At 39.8% G+C, this 25840-nt stretch overlaps 1 protein-coding gene across 3 annotated transcripts in view; it reads left to right on the top strand.

The window, feature by feature from the left end:
• DOCK8 (dedicator of cytokinesis 8) overlaps nucleotides 1-25840 on the top strand; it is a 266249-nt gene that overhangs the window by 25466 nt on the left and 214943 nt on the right. Inside the window, exon 1 of one of the 3 annotated variants that reach the window (XM_027549404.1) lies at nucleotides 226-317. The exons of the other annotated variants lie outside the window; for them this stretch is intronic. The gene's annotated coding sequence lies outside the window, so the exon portion shown is untranslated. Of the gene's footprint in view, nucleotides 1-225; nucleotides 318-25840 lie in introns of those variants that run through there. 3 annotated transcript variants of the gene reach the window in all.

Here is a 25840-nt window from a genome sequence, read left to right as displayed (position 1 = left end):
TGTAAGCATATTTACTGCTCAAAGTTCTCACCGGAGGTGCTTTAACTGCAGTTTTTTTTTTTCCCTCCACTGAAATTTGCTGACAAGTGTTTGAAGACATTTTTGTCATGCCCTGAGAAATCTAGACTGTCTGGTTAAAAGATAATATGAAATTCATCCCGAAGGGTCAACTTATTATTTTACGGCCCTCACGGGGCTAGGATTAGTTAGTCTTTGAGCCGAGCCTGTGAAAGGCTGGTTCCACAGTCCATTTTTGTGCTGCTAGACTTTGAAGAGGTTTGAACGACCAGGAATTGGAAGCCCAGAAAAATAAGGTGGTAAGGACTTGCGGAGGGCATGTTGAGCTTTATTAGGCATTTTATATCCACCTGTTGTGTAGCTGTGAGCAAACCATTTCTTTTACCTTACTATTTCTTCATCTTTAAGGTAGTTAATTAGTATTGTGTACTGTGTATTAATGTTGTATTAAAGGTAGTCAAAGGTCACAAAGTATATTTCCTTGTGGCCAGTTTTTCTCCATTAGGTTTCATGCCTGTTGCCACTCAGGAGGGGCAATTCGTTTAGGGGCTGAGGGGGATCAAACTGAAGTTCCTGATGGATGTACCACTTGCTATAGCTGCTGCTGTTCTGTCTCTGTGAATTTTAGGTCAGGTGGTGTAACTCTGACAGAAAGATTTCTGTCGGACGGGTGCAGTTAATCTAAGGAGAGCTGTAGGACCGGTGCTAATCACTACAAAGGATAGTGAAGTGGCTCAGTCGTGTCCGACTCTTTGTAACCCCATGGACTGTAGCCTACCAGGCTTCTCCGTCCATGGGATTTTCCAGGCAAGACTACTGGAGTGGGTTGCCATTTCCTTCTCCAGGGGATCTTCTCGACCCAGGGATCGAACCCAAGTCTCCCGCATTGTAGGCAGACGGTTTACCGTCTGAGCACAGGCAGTCTCTAAAGCAGCCGAGGGGTTGGTGTAGTCTGAGGGTTAAGAGTAAAGGCCCTGGGTGGAATCAGATCTGCTTGCTGATTGGTTCTGTTTCAGACTGGACATGCTATTAATATTTAACGCCTCTACACTTTGAGTTAGTGTCTGTGGAATGGGGACACTCCTAGTACCTACCTTGTGTGACTGTTGAGAGGATTAAGTGAAATAATATATACAAAGTGCTTGTAGTGCCTGGCTCAGAATCAATGTTAAATAAGTGTTTGCTATCCTCATCCACATTACTATCAGTTTTATCATTGTCATCATCATCTCCGTTGCCACTATCTTTAAGATCTTAAGAAAAAAAGTTAGCAAGGAAATCTGAAGCTGGAGAACTTCCTGTGCAGAGATTCCTTTGGGCTAGGTGTGATGATGCCAGTGGCAGGTTGGAGTTGCCTTGGGGTGGATGTTCTCTCTCAAATGGCTCCCACCTCTGTGCTGAGAATGCCAGACACGCCTTGTGAAACAGAATGTGTGATGGATCTGAGCAAGAAGAGCCCCGCTTAAGTTAAATAAAATATCAAAGGCTCCCTAATACTCAGGCAAGAATAAGGATTGGATATTCCTGTTTGGGGGGGGGGGGTTCAGTTTTCCCTTTGGAAGCATTTTGTATATTGGGTAAAGAGTTATGCTAAGGAGCTTGGCAGAAATTAATGTTCAATGCAGTGGATTAATACAGACATATGTAGTATTATTAACATAGTATTAAAATGTACCACTTTTTGTTCATTTACTATGTCCCATACACTGTGTTATGTGCTTAACAGATTGTATCATTTTATATTATATATTATATTATATCATTATTATATCATTAGATTCTTACAAAAACCCTATGAGACTCACCTGAAGTCTCCTATAAAATAGGAAGATGAAGCTTGGAGATGTAGTTGCACAAGGCCATATAATTTGTTCAAGGCCATGCAGACAGCAGAGGCAGAGCTAAAGTGCTCTAAAGTATTCTTAACTGGTCATGTGCCATTTTGAAATTCTTAAGAATTTCCTTTAAAAGCAAACAAGGAATTGATTTTTAAAAACACATCAATTCAGTAGCAGCATTGCAAATTGTTCTAATCAGTGTTTAATATGTAAATAAACCAACAATGTGATGTTCTGCAATTTTGAAGTTGAAAAAGAAAATATTTTCTCTTGCATGCCTATGTACTATTTTTTAAAATAAATCGACTTACAAAAGTAAGGCAGTGTTGAAATATGGCCATCAGTACATTCAGCATGGGTTCATATTTTTTCATCTCTCTACTCCGAATGATACAAACTGCCATTAAAAAATGTTTGTGGGGGTAAAATCAATGTGTTTCCTATCAAGGAAATATCCAAATCTGATATATTAAAATTTTTACTTGTAAAGAGCTTGTTCTGCCCACACCAGCCTCAAAAAAGAGTGAGCACACTACCTCACAGTAGGAAAGGAATGATCCCCACTGTTCCCAAATTCTGTAATTTCCTGCAAGCAGCATTGTTCAGTCTAGGGACAGGGCCAAAGCAAAGGAGGAACCTGGGAATGTCCGCTAGTGCCTGTTCCTCTGTGATTGCCCTGGCTATTTCATATTTTTTTTTCAAAATTAATTAATTAATATTTATTTTTGGCCGTGCTGGGTCTTCGTTGCTGCACAGACTTTTCTCTAGTTGTGGCAGCGAGCGGGGGCTACTCCTCAGCTGTGGTGCTCCGGCTTCTCATTGTGATGGCTTCTCTTGTTGTATTGGAGCCGGGGCTCCAGAGCACCTTGGCTTCAATAGCTGGGGCACGTAGGCTCAGTAGTTGTGGCTCTCAGGCTCCAGACCATGGGCTCAATAATTGTGGTGCATGGGCTTAATTGCTCCATGGCATATGGAATCTTCCTGGAACAGGGGTCGAACTCCTGTCTCCTGTATTGGCAGGAGGATTCTTTACCACTGAGCCACCAGGGAAGCCCGCTCTCATATTCTTATGAAGCCTAAATTTCCATGTGTTAGAAATCATCATAGGCCATTTTGTGTTTCCTTTTGAGCACCAAGTATAATTGTATGATGTGGTTGTGTGACTTAGAACAGTCGAACGTTTCTCTAGAACCCACAGTTTAGGGAGATCCAAGAGAAAAGATCCACCACTGAATTTTTCTGAGCTTAGATTCAGTTTCTTATAAGTGTTAGATGTTTGCCTTCATTTCAGTTTAATTGTCACTGACTTCCTGTGCACAAAGGAAAGACTAGATTTGAATTAGGCAATTCATAATAATGTTTGCATTGGGGATTTCAGGCACTTCTGCATTCAGTATCGTGATACAGTCCTTGTATGAGTGCCAAGTCTCACCAACTACCCTTTTTTTCTTAGTAGCATTTAGGGCTTTTATGTATTATAAAAATTATTATTACTCTTCTGAAAATTCATTAAACAAAATCTTAGATTCTTTCAAACACAGAATGGATACAGAACTAGATCAAATATTAAAGTAAAGGACCTTGGGTAAAGAGAAAAGAAGTGCAGAATGCAGAAAAAACATTAATGATCCTTTGGACATTCAGTTGAAAGGATAAATAATAATGGCTTATGCTTATATAATGGTTACTGTATGGCAGTCTCTACATGTTATAACTTATTCACCCCTGTGAGGTAAGAACAATTACTGTCTCCATTTTAGAAATGGAGAAACTGAGTACAAAGGAGTAATGAAAACCGTTCAAAGTCACACACAGCTAAGGGCAGAGCTAGGAGACAGATGCAGGCAGCTTTGCTGCAGAATCCTCTCCCTTTACCCCATCTACCATGCTGTCATCTCAATTTTATTTTAAATTTTAAGTAATTTAAAATTTTAAAATTTTATTATTTTAAAGTAATATTTATTGACTACTTTCTATGTGCCTATTATCATCTGGACTTTGTATAACTTTATTTCATCATTATAGAAAAGGAGCAAAATGTGATGTATGATAAGAATCATTAGAGAGTGATTTTATGGAAGATAAAACCAAGCATCCAAAAAGACATATTGTTTTCAAGAACAATCCTAATAAAAGATAATTCTAACAATCCTAAAACAAAAAGATACAAATGAAACAGACCCACAGACATGGAAAACAAATTTATGGTTATCAAAAGGGAAAGGGAGGAGGGCTAAATTAGGAGGTTGGGATTAACACATACACACTATTATATATAAAATAGATAACCAACAAGGATCTACCATATAGCGCAAGGAACTATACTCAATATTTTGTAATAACCTACAATGGAAAAGAATCTGGAAAAGAATATATATATGTGTATATATACATAACTGAATCACTGTGCTATACACCTGAAACTAATATGATATTGTAAATCAACTATACTTACGTGAAAAAAGAACAATTTCAATAACTTTTGGCATAAAGACCAGAACAGGAAGAAGATATTGCATTGTTCCTGAGAAGTGTTCGCTGATTTTGTCCGTAAAAATGATGCAAGCATTAAAATACATGTATTCAAATGTCTAAATGCATGTTTGCAATGGAATAGTGCTATTCTTTTACTAGTGATGGCATATAGCACGGTGTGGTTGCTTTCAGGAATTACTGCATTTGTCTGATGTGTTCTAGACCAAAGACCATGAGAAGAGGCTTCAGGCAATTACACTTAGAATTTTGGTCTTTCACATTCAGAATCACTGTTTTTTTTTTTTTGTTTTTTTTTTCCAGATTCTTGGAAAAGCCCCACATAAACTTTAGGAATCTAGTACAATTGAAAGAACCTTCTGCTAGGGTGAACTTTTCAATTAGAGTTTTTTGAGCTCTGACAATTCACATGTATGTATAGAGCCAATGATTACTTTAGCATAGAAAAGAAAATATAATTACATCATGTGGTTACCCAGGAAGAGAGGGAGAGCTCAGGGAACCAGGTCTCCCATTTCTGCTTTCCACACAGAGCTAGTGATGGAGTGAGATAATGTTAAAAACACCTCAACCTTCCCTCCTCCTAACAGGCAGGGATGTAACAATACCCAGAGTTCTTGCTGGAGAATGCTAAGATAAAAGAGTGCTTAGTTCTTTTCAGTGGTGTACACCAGGTGCTTATTGCTGTTGTGGTCAATAATAAGTGGCTAAAGCAACAGGAATGTGCTATCCCTGTTCCCACAAATGTTCAGTCTGATTTGTTACCAGTCAGTAGATACAAAGGTTCTCTGCTGCTGCTAAGTCACTTCAGTTGTGTCCGACTCTGTGCGACCCCATAAATGGCAGCCCACCAGGCTCCCCCATCCCTGGGATTCTCCAGGCAAGAATACTGGAGTGGGTTGCCATTTCCTTCTCCAATGCATGAAAGTGAAAAGTGAAAGGGAAGTCACTCAGTCGTGTCCAACTCTTCGCGACCCCATGGACTACAGCCTACAAGGCTCCTCTATCCATGGGATTTTCCAGGCAAGAGTACTGAAGTGGGGTGCCATCGCCTTCTCCAACAAAGGTTCTCTAGGCTCCAGGAAAATACAAGAGTTTATACACTGTGGTTATGCGTAGTTCCTGTGCTTCTAGAGTTTGCACTATAGTAGTACACTTTGCTGTTTGGGGTACATAGAATAAAAACAGAATAATATCTCTGAAAATATATAGGAAGACATCTGTATGCAGGGTTCAGTGAAATCAAATAAATTGGTAAAGTTGGCCTAGGGTATAAGATCATTATATCGTGTCCCACTGTGTTCAGATCAAAGGCAGGATTAGAAAATCAGAAATGGCAATGGTAGAACCAGTGTTTTATCTTTGTTCTGTTCTTTCATCTGTGTTCATCATTAAAAGTAAGAAAGTACAACAAGCAAAAATTTGTTTTAGTTACAGCTGTTAATATTTGGATGTGTCAATGCATCTTTCCATTTTTACAAAAATAAGATCATACTGCACATCCTGTTTTATGCTGTATTTTTAAATTTAAATATGAGCGACTCTTCATCCATGTAGGGCTACATTATAATTTACATAGGCTGTGTAAAATTGTGTTGATTAGTATGCAGTGATTTATTGAATTAATTCTCTATGATTGGGTTTTAAGATGCTTTCGAAGTTTTTACAATAATGTACATAGCTTGATGAATAGCTTTATGCATACATCTTTATGTGTTAGTGCAAGTACTTCCTTCACATTTCTAGAAGTGAGATTCCTTGCTCAAAGGAAAGAAATGTTTTTCAGACGTTTGATACACATGACTGAGTTGTTTCCCAGTTCAGTAATACCTCTTTACATTCCTGCCACTGGCCCTACGAGCTCTCATTTCCTCACATTCACACCCCTGCCTGGTTTTATCATTCCTTTAAATCTTTATTAGAAATCTTGACCCTTTCTCCTTAATATGTCTTACCTTTTCCTGTTCAGTTTCTCTCCCAGATCCCTGTATGACCTCTGAAGTCATTCTTTAGGGATTAAAATAGTTGTGCATTTCTCCTTTTTCCTTTGCCTTATGTATAACTATTGACAGTTTTAATCTCTGTCTTTCTCGCTTTCTGTGAGAGATTCTCTTTGTACAGAGAATAGGTGGATTAATTGTAAAGGTAGAGTGTTCTAGCAACTTAGTTCTTCTTGCTTCTTTTTGAGACTCTAGTTGGCCACACTTTCATTTACTTTTACTTTTCTTAACGATCTAATTCCATTTACCCATCCTTTACATAAACTAGCGATTTTAAAGGAAGTAACAAATAGAAAATCAAGGTCTGTGTTCCTCACAAATATATTGGAGTGGGTAGACTTTCCCTTCTCCAGGGGATCTTCCCAACCCAGGGATGGAACCTAGGTCTCCTGCATTGCAGGCAGATTCTTTACCAGCTGAGCCACAAGGGAAGCCCCTGACATAGCTCACTGGATGTGTTTTCCCTTGGATCACAGTATAGAGACAGGGACTTCTTTCATGCTTTGGGAGTTTCCTCTTCCTCTAGGATTGGATTTGGGGCTTACAACATGTTAGTATCACTCTGCTCAGAAACTTCAGAAGGCTTCAGGAGTTCTCCTATCATTCTCATTATACAACTGATAATTTTAACTGTTCTTCCCTGTGAGAAGCCAAACGTTAAAATAGCAGAAGATTAGGCTAAAGAGGAACTAGATTGAGAAATGCAGAACTGTAAATAATCACCCCCTTCTTCTTCCTCCTATCTCTTGACTTTCTGATGCACAATAAGTTAGTAGGCTTGTAAATCCTAGGTTGGTTAGTTTGATCGTTCATTCTTTCATTCATTTACTCACTCCAGCTATTGAGGGTCACTATGTTCCAAGTGCTGTGCTGGGCCTTGGTAATACAGAGCCAAGCAAGTCATGATATTGCTGGCAAAGAACAAAACAGTAACTCACAATATGGATCAGAAAAAGATGGAGCTGTCCTTTGCCTCCTAACCCTTCATCTGGGTGTTGTGCCTTCAAAGTGGGCCTCTTTAGGGATGTGCCATTTATTCTAACGATACTAGCATTCTCCAAAACATTTTGAAAATCCTTTTAGGATTCTGCTCAGAGAATGGAGTGTATTTATTTTAAAAAATAAACTCAGTGGTATAAAATCTTTTCCCTTTGACAGAGAATCTATTTTTTTTCTTGTTTAAAATGTTTCAAAAATAAAGACTATATAGGTGATAATATAGCAAGTACCTAAGGGCCCACTGACCAGATTTAACACACGTTAACATTTGGTTCTTTTTGTTTTAGATATTTTTAAATGAAAAACTAGAACATTACAGATAAATTTGAAGTCCTCCGGTATTCTGTTCTCCAGTTCTGTTCTCCCTTCTCCTTCAGAGGCCAGGATTATCTCCAGGTTGTACGCTTAGTGTATATGTGTGTGTGTGTTTGTTTGTACATATCAATAAATAATATATTATGTAGTTTCTGGAATGAGCCACAATCATTAGCATTTAAGCAAGTCTGTTAAATTAAGTAATATTCGATTGAGTTAAATGGAGCCGTGTTTTTAGATTACTCTTCAAATGGCTCTGAAAGCTATTGCAAGGAGGACTTTCAAAAGTGATTACAGGAAAACAGCTCTATCTGAATAAATCGCCTGGCACTTTTTGTGTAAATTTATAAAGAACAATAGTTATTTAGATGTATACACTCTGGTAATGTTTTTCAATCACCCCTTACATTACAGTCACATTACTCATTTCCTGCAGTGACCAGGAAATTTTTCAAAAACCTTTTTTTCTCCATCAGATGAATGTACCTATGATTTGCATTTGACCTCAAATAAGCAATGAAGTTGATAACATATTTATTTTTAATTACATGGTTTTAAAAGCACAGAATAAAGAAATCTTCTCATTGCCTGGACAGTTGATTAGGGAAGGTAGCAAGAGGGTATGATATTTCCTCAAAAATCTTTATGGGGCTACTTGTGAGTGAAAGTTGCTCAGTCATCTCTGACTGTTTGCGACCCATGGACTATACATACAGTCCATGGAATTTTCCAGGCCAGAATACTAGAGTGGGTAGCCTTTCCCTTCCCAAGGCCCCAGTTGGGCCTTGGTAGAACAGAATGGTTGGGCTGGATTCTCCCATTTGATCAGGGAGATGTAGTTCCTCTATTGTCTCATACCTCAACTTAGACAAACTGGGAAGAATGTCCTTGGAGTAGAAAGGCTTTTCTCCAAGTCTCTCCTTTGCCTTGTGGTTTCACAGGGGCAACTCTCAGGACGGAGCAGACACCTTCTTGGATGGAACTGTTTGTGTTCTCTACAGTCAGTTCTGTGCTGTGTACTCTGAACACTCAGGAGAAGTTGGAGTCTCACCAAGAAGTTACCACCCTGAGGCCCTGGTTGTTAGGGAGGCAAATTAGAGTTGCCCACGGAGAAGGCAATGGCACCCCACTCCAGTACTCTTGCCTGGAAAATCCCATGGACAGAGGAGCCTGGTAGGCTGCAGTCCATGGGGTTGCTAAGAGTTGGACATGACTGAACGACTTCACTTTCACTTTTCACTTTCTTGCATTGGAGAAGGAAATGGCAACCCACTCCAGTGTTCTTGCCTGGAGAATCCCAGGGATGGGGGAGCCTGGTGGGCTGCCATCTATGGGGTCGCACAGAGTCAGACACAACTGAAGTGACTTAGCAGCAAGGAGTGCTACGGAGAAGGCAATGGCAACCCACTCCAGTACTCTTGCCTGGAAAATCCCATGGACGGAGGAGCCTGGTAGGCTGCAGTCCATGGGGTTGCTAAGGGTCAGACACGACTGAGTGACTTCACTTTCACTTTTCACTTTCATACATTGGAGAGGGAAATGGCAACCCACTCCAGTATTCTTGCCTGGAGAATCCCAGGGACAGAGGAGCCCACTGGGCTGCCCTCTATGGAGTCGCACAGAGCTGGACACGACTGAAGCGACTTAGCAGCAGAAGAAGGAGTACTAGTCCTCATGCAGTAATTTACACCAGAATGACCATCCTCTTTCCCTTAGGCTAGGAGAACAGCCTCGGGTTCAAAGTCCACTAAAAATGCACTTTATCCTGCTACATAACATATATGTTGCTTCAAGGCAATGCTGGCCATCTGTTCTCTTCCTGTTGACCTTCTATCTGGTTTGCTTTACCTACTGGTGTTTCACTCTTTGATACCTGTTCTCATAGCATCCCTTTAGAAGCGATCTTCAACTTGCCTATTTTTTTAAATTAATTTTTACTGGAGTATAGTTGATTTACAATGTTAGTTTCTGCTGTACAGCAAAAGAATCAGTTATACACATACATATATCCACTCTTTTTTAGATTCTTTTCCCATATAAGCCATTACAGAGTATTTAGTAGAGCTCCCAGTGTTATACAGTCAGTTATTATTAGTATTTTATATATAGTAGTATTTATGACTCCAGTTTGCTTGTTGTATCTTGTTGTGTACCCAATAATTTCATTCGGCTCACATGAATTTTTTGATTGACCATGACTTACTCTAGGCATTATGAGAGACAAATCCCCTCAAACCCCCGACCCAACAAGTTTTTGCCTTCAGAATTCAGCTGGAATGAGCCAATTAACATAAGTGAAAACTGGAGATGGAGCTTAATTGTGTGGCCTGGTAAGGGTTAAGGGCAGGAATGGAATGTTGACATAACTCAGAAGGGAAGGAAGGAAGGTGTAGCAGTCCTTGAGGGTTAGGAGGTAAGGCTTCAGCCAGGCCCTGAAGGACGGGGTGAGGATTGACAGCTGAAACTGGTAGAGTGGGAAGAAGGGGTAAGAGGGGCTCCATGAGAGGGAAAGGGAGGCAGCCACAGTCATTCTGATGGGAGGCGATGTCTGGGATTAGGTTGGGGCAATGAGCATGGAAAGAAAGGGGTCTGTGTCTACCGATACTTCAAGGGCGATCAGCTGGACTTGAGAAACAACTAAATATTCATTCGCTCATTTCGTGAATATTGACTGTAGTTGACACTATGTCTGGCTGGTGTGTGTTTTAAGAGGTGAGGATAGAGCAGTGAATAAGCTGACAAGGTTCTTGTCTGAAAGAAGTCATTTTATAATGGGAAGATAATAAACAAATAAACCAGGAAATAACAGATAAAACAGGTGCTATGAAGAGAATGTAAAAGGGCCATGTCAGGTGTATGGGTACCTTAGAATGGTCAAGGAAGGCATCCCTGAGGAGATGACCTACAGGCCTGGATCAGGCAGGGGAGTTAGCAAATGCCACACCCAGGGCAAAAGTAGGGCTGATGTGTTGGGAGAAAAGACAGCCAGTGTGTATGCATAGACTGAGCGGCAGGTGGGGGCAGAGGGGAGAGTGGGAGAAATGAAGAGAAGAGGAGGCAGAAACAACATCGTAAAAAGCCCTTAGGAGCCAAGCAAGATGTTTAAATGTTATTCCAAGTGCGATGGGAAGGTTTTGGGAACACAGGCACATTGTGATTGACCTCTGTGTTTAGAAGGTCAGTTTGGCTCCCTTAGAGAAGTGGAGAGCAGAAGCAAGGTGAGCAGGTAGGAGGTAGCACAGGGCCCAGGGGAAAGGGGATGGTGGCAGGACTGGGGAGCTGAGAAGAGAGAGGGAGAGAAGCCGAAAGCTCTGCGATGTATTTCGGAGATTGAGTTGATTGATGTATTGGATGTGGCGTGGAGGACAGTGAGAGGAAAAAATGAATATTGATGGATATTGATGCTTTTAACAGATAAAAAGACTGGATGAGGAACAAGCTTTCAGGCTGAATCATGAGTTTAGTTGGGGACGTACCAAGTCTAAGATTCATATTACAAATTCAACTGAAATTACCTACTAGGTAGTTTTATTCAGGAATCTGAGGTTCAGGGAAAAGGTCAAAGCTGATATTTAAATTTGCAAGTCATTGCCCTGTAGATGCTATTTTAAAATAATCGGGGGTGGGGTGGGGTGAGGAAGAAGACATTAGAGTTATCTTGATGAATTTTTTAATAGCCACAAAGCTAAATGTGTAATGTGATATCATTTTTATGGCAAAATGTGTATATCTCCCTACAGAGATTAAATAGATTGATATATGTGATAGGGATATGAACAGGACATGTGCCAACTTGTGATAAGTGTTGAATACCTGGGTGTTAGGATTATTAATGATTTTTGTTTCCTTGTATGTGACATGTGTATTTGTATTTTATATATACATGTAAAATTTATAAATATATTTTATTTATATATGTGTATTTTACAAGTTTTCTTCAAAGAGTGTTTTTGTAATTGGGAAAGGTAAATTTTATAAAAGAGATAACAACACCAAGATTTATATTCTAGGAAAATTGGATACAGATGATGCCAATGAGAAATTATGAAAATTAGAAATTTCAGTTAGTGTTAGGATGACTCTGTACTTCTCTTGTAGAGTTTTTGTTTAACAGGCTATAGTAGATTTCACATTTCTATGTATTTGCTCTGTCTCCCTGTCAGAGGATTTTCCTTTTTACCTTACAGAATTTGATGTGGTCACTTTGCGGTGAGCTTTCAGAGCTGGCCAGCCCTTTGTTATAGCATCTCTTCCTATTCTGTACAACCAGCATTGTTCTAGACAGAGGCTCATCTCTCAGGTTGTGTCCTGGTAGGTATGTGTGTGCTCAGTCATGGCCAACTTTTTGCCACTCCAGGGACTATATCCCTCCAGGCTCCTCTGTCCATGCAATATTCTAGGCCAGAATACTGGAGTGGGTTGCCATTTCCTACTCCAGGGGATCTTCCTGACCCAGAGCTTGAACCCACATCTCTTGAGTCTCCTTCATTGGCAGGCGGATTCTTTACCATGTCCTGGAGTAGAAACAGAGCAGAGCTACAGTGGCTCTCTGGAAGTCCTTGTTTTTATAAGCCACTAAGGTATTTGGATTATTTGTTATCACAGCAAAACCAAATCTACCCTAACTAATACAGATGAGCATAACATATAGAAAATTTCTAACGAGTGGCTTGAGATTGAAGCTTAAGGCTTGAATGATAGGTCAGGATGGAAACTATTGCGTAGAAAGTCATCAGTGAGGTGAGGATGAGAATGGAGAACAGACACATTTGCTAAGTAGGAAAGTAGAGTGGGAAGAGGAAAGAAATGGGCCTCGGGAATCACTGCAAGTTAGTGTAAGAGAAGAGCTGCACAGAGAGGAGGAAGCATTTGGCCAAGATATGGCAGTCTGGGTTGGTATTAGAAAAGGGAGCTAATGAGGGAGTTAAACAGGTCAGATGCCAAATTAGGAGGACAAAGAAAGCCATCGAATTTGCCATGATGATGGTCACTGTGAACCTCTGAGACAGCAGTTTTAGTGTAGTTGTGGGGAAGGAAGTCAGACTTCACAGGTTAGGGAGGGAGTCAATGCAGAGGAAATGGAGGAAGCTGGCGGAGACCACTCCTTCCAAAAGTTTGGATCAGGCAGGGGAGAAGTGGGGCAGCAGTAACAGAGGCTCTAGCGTGGCTTTGACTTTTACAGAAATATTGCTCACAGTGCTAACAGAGGACTCTTGGATCTTAGAGGGAAAGCACATGTTTTTCCACCCCATAAAATAAGTTTTACATGTGGATAAAGATACTCACCCAGTACTGTCTAATATATCATAAACTTTGCTTGACACTAACAGCAATTAAAATAGTCTACTTAGATACTTTCTTCCTGAGAACTTTGTAAACTTGCTGTCATTGATATATATTATCTTTAAGAACATGTTAATCCTTTCTATTTTATTTTCTTTATATTTATCTTCATGTGTCTAAAGTACAAAGAAATTGTAGAATAGAGTACTAATATTAGTTACATTTTGCTGTTTAACAAACCATGTGTTGTGGGTTGAATTGTGTCCCCACAAAAGATTCCTAAGTCTTGGTGTCCATGAACATCATCTTATTTTGGAAATAAGGTCACTGTAGATATAATCAAGTTAAGAAGAGGTCACAGTGGATTAGGGTAAACCCTAAATCCAATCACTGGTGTCCTTATGGGAAGAGACACGGAGCCACAGGGATACAGGGAGAGGAGGCCATGTGAAGACAGGAAGAGATTGGAGTTACGCCACCATAAGCCAAGGAACACCATGGTCTGCCAGCAACCACCAGAGGCTACAAGAGCCAAGGAAGAATTCTTCCCTTGAGCCTTCAGAGGGAGCAGGTCCCGCTCACACATTGATTTTGGACCTCTGGCCCCCAGAGCAGTGTGAGAATAAATTTCTGTTGTTTTAGGCCACCAGGCTTAAGACAATTTGTTATGGCTGCCCTAAGAAACTAATAGAGTACCCCAAAGTTAAGTCACTTAAAACAACAGCAGTTTAGTATTTCTCATGATGCTATGGGTTTGCCATTTGGGTTGGGCTCAGTGGGGCGGTTTTGTTGGTCCTGCTGTGCTCATTCATGTGGCTGCAATTCCCTGATGGCAGGACTGAAGCTGGAGCGTCTAAAATGGCCTTACTCACAAGTCCAGAGCCTTGCGGGGCGGCGGTGCTGGCTGTCCCTCTGTATGTGGTCTCTTTTCCTTCAGCAGTCTGCTGCATATTCCTTACATAGTGAAGGGAACATTCTCAGAGGATGAAGGTGGAAGCTGCAAGATTCCTTGAAGCTTATTCTAGCGTTCATACAACAACACTTAGACACCACATTCCTTGGTCAAAGCAAGTTAGAAGGCAGCCCACCTTCAAGGAACAGGGAAACAGACTCAGTCTCTTGATGGGGGGAGCTGCAAAATATTTTTCCACTTTAATCTATTACAATACCCAACAAAGAAGGTGATCATATCCCATTTCAAACCTCACATATTTAAGCTAAAGGTCTTGTCATTCTCCGTTCAGATCATGATACCCATTTCACTGGCAGAGAAGCTGAGAAAAGATTAAACTGACTCCTTCAGAGTTAACAGTGAGTCATGCTTTGTGAGAGACTTTTTTGGCCCGTGGAAGACAGCTGTATGTCTGGAAGAAGTAACCACAGCCTTGCCTGGAGGCAGGTGAATGGACTTAATAATTTCTTCGGTTTCTCTTAAATCCCATAATTACACTGATGGAGCCCAGATTGCAGAGCTCTATGGTCCAGAGATGAAGCAGCAGTTTGAGGATATCAGGGAAAGAAGGTGCTTGAAAATTGCTATGTGGCATTCAAAGGAATAGGATTTGAGGCTAAATTAAATGATGAGGAAAATGGCCAATGAGCTCTTTATCCAAAGAGATACCAAACAGGCTTAGAAATTCAGTGATTGCTCTGGTCCTGTGTAAGTTCTGGGTTGGAAAGAATTAAAGTGAGTAGAAGAAAAGGATGGAGCAGAGAGGCAGAGACATCAACCTGTCAGGTATGTGCCATGGCCTGTTTTAGGAGGTTCGCTCTTGTATAAGTTAGGATTGCTTTTTAGCTGCTACAACAAATAGACAACCCACTAAACAGTGGCTTAAATAAATTAGGGGTTTATTTATTTTTGTTGAATAAGGAGAATTCCAGTGGTTGGCAGTCTAGGCTTGGTGTGATAGCCCAAGATACCATTGGAGACCCAGATTCCTTGTGTTTTTTTTGTCCCATCATCCTTACTGTGTGACTCTCATTCTCATGGCCAGAATATGACTCTTGAAACTGTTCCACATTGAAAGAATATTGAAGACAGGAAGTGGGGAAAGGCCAATGAGGCATATCAGATAACTGTTCTTTTTTCAGAAACTCACACAATGACATTTGCTATATACCTCCTTGATCATATCTGTGTTACTTCTACTTACAAGTGAGTTTGGCAAATGTAAGTTTTTATCAGTCCAGCACATTACCACCTCCAACAAAACTAGGCTTGAGTTAGAAGGAAGGGGATAATGTCTATTGATGGGCAACTTAATGGTCTCTGCCATTGCTCCCAGAAATTGCTATGGGTACATATGAGTGACAGAATTTCCATTATGGCAACATGCAGCCTCCACCCCTTGAACCTCCAGCAGGTTCAAGCTCATCTAATTCCCTGACCTAATGAGGAGGGATATCCAGGCTTATAGGTCTAGTATTAAATTGGCTGTTCTAACAAGTAATCCCAAGATCTCAGTGGATTAACTCAGCAGAATCTTACTTCATACTCATGTCATCGTCTGATACAAGTCAGGAGGCTCTCCTCCAAGCAGTGACTCAGGGACCCAGGCTGCTTCCACCTTACGGCTCTGCCATCTTGGGACTTTTAGATTTTTCTGGTATCATCAGCTGTTGACCAGGAAGAAGAAAGAGTGAAAGACTGTGCCTCCAGTTCTTTAATACCTCAACTCCATAGTACTTCCTCTTACATCCCATTGATGAGGACTACTTACAAGTCCACTGACGTGCAGAGAGGACTGAGGAATATAGTTCTTGTCTGGCAGCCACTTAACAGCAACAGATCATCACTGTGAAAGGGGACATGTTCTTTGGGGGTCAGTTAGACATCTCTGCCACAGGGTCTCAGTCACAAAGGAGGAGCCGTTACCAAAATGTCAAGAAGCATGTCTAGGCTTGTTTGCTGTGTGCACTGTGCAGTTGGTGGATAGATAAGAGCCCTGTGGTCACAGTCACAGCATGGATGTGGAAGTTCTAAGGGAAGCAAACTCCAAAAGCATATGCTGAAACACCTGAAATTCCAGAAGGCAATAGGAATGCAGGGTACAATTATCCTGTGAGGCAGGTAGGTGAAAGTTAAACTACAAAATTAAAATCTAATTGCAGTCAAGGCCACCAGAAACGTCATGTGCAACTGAACGCTCTGAAAACTCTGAAGACTGACAGGAGCCAAGTTGCTCAGCCTGTCATTGTTGTTTTTTCCTTTTCTGAGAACAATCAGCTCTAAAACATTTTAGGAAAAACCACAAGATGAAGATATTTTTTAAAGCTTTTGAGTGACATGGTTAGAATGAATATTTCATTTGAGAGGAAACAAGATGTTTCGGATGTTAGAGAAAGAGGCATTATAAAACACTGCACTCCTACTGAGGAGTAATGATACCATAGTCCACCCTACCCTCTGTGACAGAACTTTGATGAGAAACTGAGTCACTTTACTTTTTGTGACTGCTTCCCTTTGAGTTGGTTGAGTTCTTTTGTTTATTTGCCTTTTAATGTTTTAGTAATCTGTGAAATCAGTCTTCCTTATTCATGCTAATAGTGTACTACTAATATTAACAACCCACAGGGCTTACACTGCAGAGAGAAAACAGGTTAAACCTTGAAGTAGGGATTTGAGGAGGCAAACAAGTCTGATTCCTATCCCAACTCTACTGATTCTCAGCAGGAGCATCTTCCAAAAGTTCGTTAACTTCCCTGAGTCTTAGTTTTCTCATTTGTAAGATATAAATATTAATAATAGCAATATCAATAGGGTCAAATGAAGTTATATCTCTAAAACTGCTCCATAAATTAAAGACCACTGAACACTTATTAATGAAATACCTATAAAATGGGAATAAGTGCCATGTTTCTGTAATTACTCGATGAAGTAACATATGTCACAGACCTGACACAGGGTCTCACACTTGGTCACATAGGGTCTTAAAAAAGAAAACTAAAAGCAAATATGGACAAGTAAAATACGCTGGAAATGAGAGATGGAGAAATGTTAAAAACAGACACAACAATGTAAGGAAAGGTTTTAATCTCATTTGCAAAGCTAGTGCCCCTAAAGCATACATGCATATATATGTACTTTTTCCCAAAATAACTTTTATAGAAAATGTTGGCAGTTATGTAAGATTACAGAGGGAATTTGTTAGAGTAATTTAGGTAATGCATGTCATGTGATCACCAGGAATGTTTATATGTGAGACGGAAAAGAAAGTAAATGTTGAAAAAGTAGAACCATTCAGAAGAAATGATTCATCCTGAAAAACAGCAATTATACTTACAGATTGGTGACCCATAAACATGTTTCCTGTCCTTTTCTAAAGTGAAATTGGCTTTTTATTACAAAAGCTATATATGTGAATTACAGAAAAAGCAGAAGTTCAGATAAGCAAAAAAATTATTTCCAGTTTTTTAACCTATAATCACTTTTAATAGCTTGATCTATATAGTTTGCATACATATACACATACATGCATATTTTCTATAAAATTAGAAGCATGCTTATATACTGCTTTTTATTTAAAACTATATCATAAGCAATTTTTCATATCACTGAATATTTTTATAGTACACTTCTGAATGAATGCATAACATGCCATTGTGAGGCTAGTTCATAATTTAACTAATTCTCTTTTTATCTATACTTATTTCCAGTTATTCACCACTAGAAATATCACTTCACTAAGTAAATTTATGCACTTAAATTTACTTACATTTTTAATGACCCCTTATGATAATTGCTAGAGATGGAATCCCAGACTCAAACATATTCATTGATATATATATATAAAACTCCATATGGAAAGAGAGAGATGGAAAGAGAGACACACACAGAGAAAAATACATAAATACTTCCTTTATACTGTTGTCCTTCTCGGAGGTTTTGTGTGATATCTGTCTTTAAAAAGAAATTTAAAAATATTTGAAAAAAATGGCATCCCTGAACTTTGCCTTAATTCTTGGGGAAGGTTATTGAAAGGTGATTTGTTTTCAAATAAGTATAAACTGGTAAGGTCAATATTTTATAAATTACATAAAAATTAAAATTAACCTCAGAACTGAACTGAACTGAAACCATTATTATGGTTCAGTCAGTGAAACTAAAGGTAAATTTGATTTGGACAAATACTATTAATTCGTTAGGTTTCCTTGTGGCCTCAGTTTTTAAAAATAAATGCTTCTCTGGATAATCTTGGTCCTTTTAAAGGCTGTCTTCATAAATTTACTAACATTTCCAGCTATAACCAGGAATCAATAAAGTATCCCTTTTAAGTCAGTGAAATGTGTATTTTATTGAAGAGTAAAAATTATACAGAAATGTAAGGTCACCTAGAAAAACTATGAATTTGTTACATACAAATTATTTCTTATTGCCAGTTATGTATTATTTACATTTACCTGATATTTAATTTTCTATTATATCTCCTTCAGTTCAGTTCAGTTGCTCAGCTATGACCGACTCTTTGTGACCCCATGGACTGCAGCACGCCAGGCTTCACTGTCCATCACCAATTCCTGGAACTTACTCAAACTCATATCCATGGAGTCAGTTGAGGCCATCTAACTATCTCATCCTCTGTCGTTCCCTTCTCCTCCTGCCCTCAATCTTTCCCAGAATGAGGGTCTTTTCTAGTGAGTCAGTTCTTTGCATCAGGTGGCCAAAGTATTGGACTTTCAGCTTCAGCACCAGTCCTTCCAATGATATTCAGGACTGATGTCCTTTAGGATGGACTGGTTGGATCTCCTTGCAGTCCAAGGGACTCTCAAGAGTCTTCTCCAATACCACAGTTCAAAAGCATCAATTTTTCTGCACTCAGCTTTCTTTATAGTCCAACTCTCACATCCATACATGACTACTGGAAAAACCATAGCTTTAACTAGACAGACCTTTGTCAGTAAAGTAGTGTCTCTGCTTTTTAATATGCTGTCTATGTTGGTCATAGATTTTCTTCCAGGGAGCAAGCGTCTTTTAATTTCATGGCTGCAGTCACCATCTGCAGTGATTTCGGAGCCCCCCAGATTAAGTCTGTCACTGTTTCCATTGTTTCCTCATCTATCTGCCATGAAGTGATGGGACCAGATGCCATGATCTTAGTTTTCTGAATTCTGAATGATGACTTTTAAGCCAACGTTAAGTTTTAAGTTTTTTAAGCCAACTTTAAGTTTTAAGTTTTTTAATTTTCTTCTTTCACTTTCATCAAGAGGCTCTTTAGTTCTTTCTGCCATAAGGGTGGTGTCATCTGCATATCTGAAGTTACTGATATTTTTCCTGGCAATCTTAATTCCAGCTTGTGCTTCATCCAGCCGGGCATTTCGCATGATGTACCCTGTATATAAATTAAACAAGGAGGGTGACAATATACAGCCTTGACATACTTCTTTCCCAATTTTGAACAAGTCTGTTGTTCCTTGTCTGGTTCTAACTGTTGCTTGTTGCCCTGCATACAGATTTCTCAGGAGGCAGGTAAGGTGGTCTGGTATTTCCATCTCTTTTAGAATTTTTCACAGTTTGTTGTGATCCACACAGTCAAAGGCTTTGGCATAGTCAATAAAGCAGAAATAGATGTTTTTCTGGAACTCTCTTGCTTTTTCAATGATCCAGCGAATGTTGGCAATTTGATCTCTGGTTCCTCTGCCTTTTCTAAATCCAGCTTGAACATCTGGAAGTTCATGGTTCATGTAGTCTTGAAGCCTGGCTTGGAGAATTTTGAGCATTACCTTGCTAGCGTGTGGGATGAGTGCAATTGTGCGGTAGTTTGAACATTCTTTGGCATTGTCCTTCTTTGGGATTGGAATGAAAACTGACCTTTTCTAGTCCTGTGGCCACTACTGAGTTTTCCAAATTTGCTGGCATATTGAGTGCAGTGCACTTTCATAGCATCATCTTTTAGAATTTGAAATAGCTCACCTGGAATTCCATCACCTCCACTAGCTTTTTTCATAGTGATGCTTCATAAAGCCCACTTCACATTCCAGTATGTCTGGCTCTGAGTGAGTGATCACACCACTGTGGTTATCTGGGTCATGAAGATCTTTTTTGTATAGTTTGTATAGAAGATCTTTTTTGTATATCTCCTTATTAATTCACAAATAACCAATTTATTCATTCATCTATCCATTCATGTGACAAATATTTTTTGAGCAGTTACTATGTGCCAGGCACATAGTGCATAGTAACCTGATGCAGAGAGTCAGCTCTTTGCATCAGGTGGCCAAAGTATTGGAGCTTCAGTTTCGCCATCAGTCCTTCTAATGAATATTCAGGATTGATTTACTTTAGGATTGACTGGTTTGATCTCCTTGCAGTCCAAAGGACTCTCAAGAGTTTTCTCCAACACAGATATTTGATAAATGTTCATTTCTCTTTCCTCTTCTCTTTTAGAAAAGGGAAAATGATTTGATATAAATAATTGAATTCTCTTTTGAGATTAGGAAATAAGTACATTATTTATTCCATATTAAAGGAAGGGGTAGGTACATTTTTAAAACATTGTTTTGTTTTCTGAGCAAACTTAAATAGCAATTGCTCCTCCTCCACAGAGGAGGATAGCCTTAGTCTTCATACCAAGTAGTCCTGGTAATTCAGGTTTTATTTTGCCAGAAGAGAGCTGTCTTGAGGGGCTGCACACTCCACTGGGGCTTAGAAAACGCATACATTTCATCTTTTTGGTTCTCAGTTTCTTCAAGACAGAGTTACGATAGATGATTTCTACAATCCCTTTCAGAGTTAACATCACTTTTAAAATATTTATTTATTTGGCTGCTAAGGGTCTTAGTTTGGCACTTGGAATCTTTGATCTTCATTGGGGCATGCAGATTCTTTTAGTTACAGCATGTGGGATCCTTCAGCCTTGGCATGTGGGATCCAGCTCCCCAACCGGGGATTGAAGCCCAGCCCCCACACTGGGAGCACAGATTCCCAGCCACTGGACCACTAGTGAAGTCCTTGTTTTATTTTTTTTAAATAAATGCTTACCATACTAAATCCACTCAAATGGATGAATGCCAGGTTCCAGAACAAATTTGAGACCCATACCTATAAAAAATGATAGCAACTAACTATATATATATATATATTTTGAAATTCTGTTTAACTGTGAAGAAGTAGACAGATCAACTGTATGATTTGTTTTCATTGCCAGAGGAAGACTGTCCATTGGAAACTGAGAAATCAGTGGTATATTTCCTGTCACATCAGAAGGAAAGAAATAGACACAATATGATTAATGATCACTATTTAAAAAAATGAATTCTTGCATTTTTTGAATATTTTTTTACCATGTCCTTCACATGTGTTACTTGTATAATTCTCATAACAGCCTAAAAGGTTAAAGATGTTTTTATTATCTCTAGGACATAGATTTGGAAATTGAGGCTGAGTGAGGTTATACAGTTTACCCAAGAATGTAAGTGGTAAGCTGTAGAAACGTAGGTCTAGCTGAAACCAAAACCACGTTCTTAACCACTTGCTGCTTGCTACTGCCAACTAACCAGCTTTCTCACTGAAATAAGTTTTCATCATGGCCTTGCCATGGAATATGTCACGATTGTTTTTTCCATATGCCGTAATATGTTTCATTTCACCTCGGACGGGTCAGAGGATTAACTTTCAAGAGAGATGGACTGTGTCCACTCTAAACAGAACTAGAGGTAGCCTTACAGCATCTGCAAATTCTGTGCTGGTGTCTCTTCATCACAGCCTGAATATGGTCTTATGAGTTTGTTTTTTTCTATCTTAGAGTAGTCCAAAACAACTTGATTTTTCTCTCAATTTAGCTGTGAACACAGATGCATTTTCAAACTAAAGGTTATTTATTTATTTATTTTTTGCCTCCTCCACATTATCAAAACTAGATACAATCCATTAAAAGTGGCTGCCCAGCCTCAAGGGCTTAACCAGCTCAGTGGCATAATGCATGATATTTGATTTTCAGGTGGAAGAGAGAATGTTTGGGATGCTGGGAGGTGTTGGGAGACCTCTCTCTGTTTTGGTGTGACATATAGAAAAGGATGGAGTTATTTCATTTATCTTGTTGCCCAAAACCAGATGACTCTGACAGCAAAAGTGTTTGCCATCCTACCCTCTAGAAAGGACCCCCTTTCTCTCCACAATTCTGTCATCCATCCTCAGAGATGATCTGTGGTACCTACTACTCCAGTCTTGGTCTTGAATATTAGCTTCCAAAGTTTTTTCACCACTGTCCACAGAAAGAAATGCACGGTACGTCACAGTCTCTCCTTTTCATACACACAGAGCACTCTATTCCCCTTTCCAGCATGTATCACCATTTGTAATCCTAAATTTGTGGGATTGCTTATTTCATGTCCCCTGCCTCCCCACCTGCCCCTCGTGGACTGGAGGCTTCAGGAGGGTAAGTTTTGCTAACTTTCTAGTGTTTAGAGCTTAGCATGCATGAGTGCATTCTAAGTCACTTCAGTTGTGTCCAACTCTTTGCAACCTTGTGGACTGTACCCTCCAGGCTCCTCTGTCCATGAGATTCTCTAGACAAGAATACTGGAGTGGGTTACCATTCCCTTCCCTAGGGGATCTTCCTGACCCAGGGATTGAACTTGCGTCTCTTGTGTCTCTTTCATCAGCAGGCAGGTTCTTTACCACTAGCACCACCTGGGAAACCCAGAGCTTAGCATAACACCTACCATATGTGGTGGCTCAGAACATCAAGAATCTGCCTTGCAGGAGACCTGAGTTCGATCCCTGGGTTGGGAAGATCCCCTGGAGAAGAAAATGGCAACCCACTCTAGTATTCTTGCCTGGAGAATTCCATGGACAGAGTAGTCTGGCAGTCTCCAGTCCATGGGGTCACAAAGGGTCAAATACGACCGAGTGACTAACACACACACACACACACAATTCCAAATAGTAGATATTTAATAAATATTTATTAAAGAATTAATAAACTAATTTCTGTGGCCAGCCTTCCCTAGGTCTGCAACATTCCTTCATAGAATTTTACCACTCTTCTCAAGTCTAATGTTTGCTCCCAGCTATGGAAGTTTGAAGCCCAAAATTATTGGCAGTGCTTCCCTACCATAGCCCCTGAAGACCCTACTGGTGTTTTCTTCCTGGTCCAGCTGTGGTTGGTCATGACATGTGGGCCAGTGAATTTGGAAGGTGACTGGCTACTGTCTCATGGAGTTCTTAGGGGCAGGTGCATCCCTCCCAGGGAGCTGATGGAAGGGCTCTCAGTGCAGGGGACAGACCTCTAGGAGTCATAGGACACCTGGGTTTTCTGACTGCTGGCCATTTGTTTTGCCTACATCAGGTTATCATTCGAGGTCACACACCTTCTGAGGCTGCTTTTCTGATTGCTGACTTCACGTCCTAGGCTGCTAAGGCCTCACCCAGCCTGACATGTACAGCATGGTAGGCCATCTTCAGTTAACAGCATGGGTTCTTTAGCCTTTCAGGATACTTGCTTTTTTTTAAAATAGGCAGCTCTCAGAGTATTCATACTACACCTCTCCTGATGAAATCACTAGGCATCTTGAAAAACAGTGAAGAAGCTGAAGGGTTCTGTCCCTAGGACTCCAGTGAGGCTGACCTCTGTCCTACTCCCTACCGTAGGCTTGCTGCATTTGCTGTATTGCTGATGAAAGGAAGAAACTGATAAATTGAAATACCTGTGCAAAGTATCAGGCATTTCCCCAAATCTCTCTAACCCTGCACAATTCCAGATCATTGGCAGAGTAGAAATGCCATCCAACACATGTTGTATAGCACTAAGATATAGATGTTAAAACTGCAAATTCACTAGACCAAGTGATATAGGACTTTAAGGTGATCATTCAGATAATTTTGGCAAGCAAACAAAACAACTAAAAAGAACACACAAAAAATGTGATTTTTTTGTACCTGTTTTTTATATGACAGGGCAGGAGAGGCAGAGGAAATGGACTGTAGGAATACTTAAGGGATTATTTCTTATGGTGGAAGGAGGGGCAAATTTGAAAGCTTTACAATATGCCTATAAAATGATTCCACTTTTCTAAGTGGTCTTGCTGTCGAATCCAGAGATTGTGGGTATGTAATTCACAAGTAATTTATCAGTTTTTAAATAAGACCTTCAACAAGTCCAAGAAAGTTAGGTAAACTAGATGATGGTATCATAGGAAAAGTGAAATTTACCAGTACTTTTTCTCTTTGAGGTTTCAATTTAGAGTCTCCTAACTGGCATTGAAAATCACATATGAATATTGAATATTTAAAAGGTTTTATGTGACCTGAATATTTTCCCTTTGACAGTAAAAATATTTTATACTTACAGCCAAAATAGAGTATAATAGGGCATATGTTGTCATTCAAACCTGATGTATGAAAGAAGTATATTTCCTTATTTAGCACACGATTAATTTGAATTTGCTGTTTACTTTTAATGTCTGTTTGTCAGCTGGAGAAATAGATTATGAATTGCTATTTTGTACCTTTTCAATGTTTCCACATTTTGAAAATTAATCAAATATGGCAAGTTACTGAACCTGTAGAATTTACACAAATTTTCTAATCTTTTCATCAAGAAGGGTATTTTTGACAGGAGATCTTTTTTGGTGTTTGTCATTTTAAAAATATTCCTACTAGTTTTATGGCAGAGAAATCTTTGTTTCAAAAGTGTGGCAGTCTCTGGGGAAAATAAATATTTCCAGCTTAAATTCTGTTGATAGTATTGATGTTAATAAGTAAACTAAAGTATTTCTAATTCCATTCTGTTTCCTCCACATGAAGTATATTAAAAAGTTCTTTACTGATCCTCTATAAATTAAAAACAAAAAGGAAGAAAACAGAGTCAAACAAGCAATCTGTGCAGACTTTGTGTTGAGGTTCTTCAGGACCTTCGAGAAAAAGAACCTTGTTCCCTGGTGACTCTGGAGAAGGGAATGGCTGCCCACTCCAGTATTCTTGCCTGAAGAACTCCATGGACAGAGGAGCCTGGTGGGCTACTGTCCATGGGTTGCAGAGTCAGACATGACTGACCGACTAACACCAACACTTGACTTTGAAGTACTCTGGTGGGGTGGGGCCTTACTTGAGGTTACTTTTATTGGGGATGCCAACACTGAGATGTGACCTGCTGCCACACTCCCTCTCCCCTCGGCCTTGTGTCTCTAGAGCCCCAGAAGGGAGCCCTCGGTTCTCCTGGCTGTCTTGTTTTTCCCTACACTCTCTTTTTTTTTTTTTTTTTCTGCACTCTTTTTGACCTATGCCTTAGACAAAACACTAACATCCATCCTTTCTATCATCTTGTGACCTGACTCATTACCAGATGTACTTGGTCAATATTACATTTCTTCCTTTCAAAGAAATACCACTTAATGTCAAGTGGCTCTTTTATTTTTTCTCTTTTCTCTGATTCAGTTACAGGGTCTGAGGAAAACTGAGACATAAGTGATGTTGATTTAGATTCTCCACCTTCCTATTCATCCCTCCTTGGCTCCACCCACTTCCAGCATGTTCTTGGATTGTGATCCAGACATAGCCTGCAAGGGCTCTGTCTTTGTGTACCTGCCTTTCTTCTAACTCAACCATCTTCAAAACCACCACTCAGCCAGCCCATTCTTCAACATGAATTGGTTCGCAGCTGGTGAGCATATAGTGGGTTATTGCTCATAGAATTAGTTGCATTTTCACTGAGATAAAGTTCTTACCAAATGCAGGGTCACGATTGAGCCAAAGCAGAACTAACTCTGGAAAATGGGACTTTCCAGAAACATCATAATCTCGTGGAAGAGAATTTGTGGCCTGATACCATTACTTCATTCGAGAGGACAGAGTGAGGTGAGAGCAAAACTGAATGCAGTTTATGCCCCCAGGCCAGGCAGGGGACAGGGAGCTCAGACCCTCCCAACTTGGACCCAATGCCCCAGCTTCTCATT

Source organism: Bos indicus x Bos taurus, chromosome 8 (assembly GCF_003369695.1).
Source record: "Bos indicus x Bos taurus breed Angus x Brahman F1 hybrid chromosome 8, Bos_hybrid_MaternalHap_v2.0, whole genome shotgun sequence".
Taxonomy (NCBI): Eukaryota; Metazoa; Chordata; class Mammalia; order Artiodactyla; family Bovidae; genus Bos; species Bos indicus x Bos taurus.
Note: the sequence above shows the minus strand (reverse complement) of the source record. Positions and strands in the feature narration are given on the sequence as shown.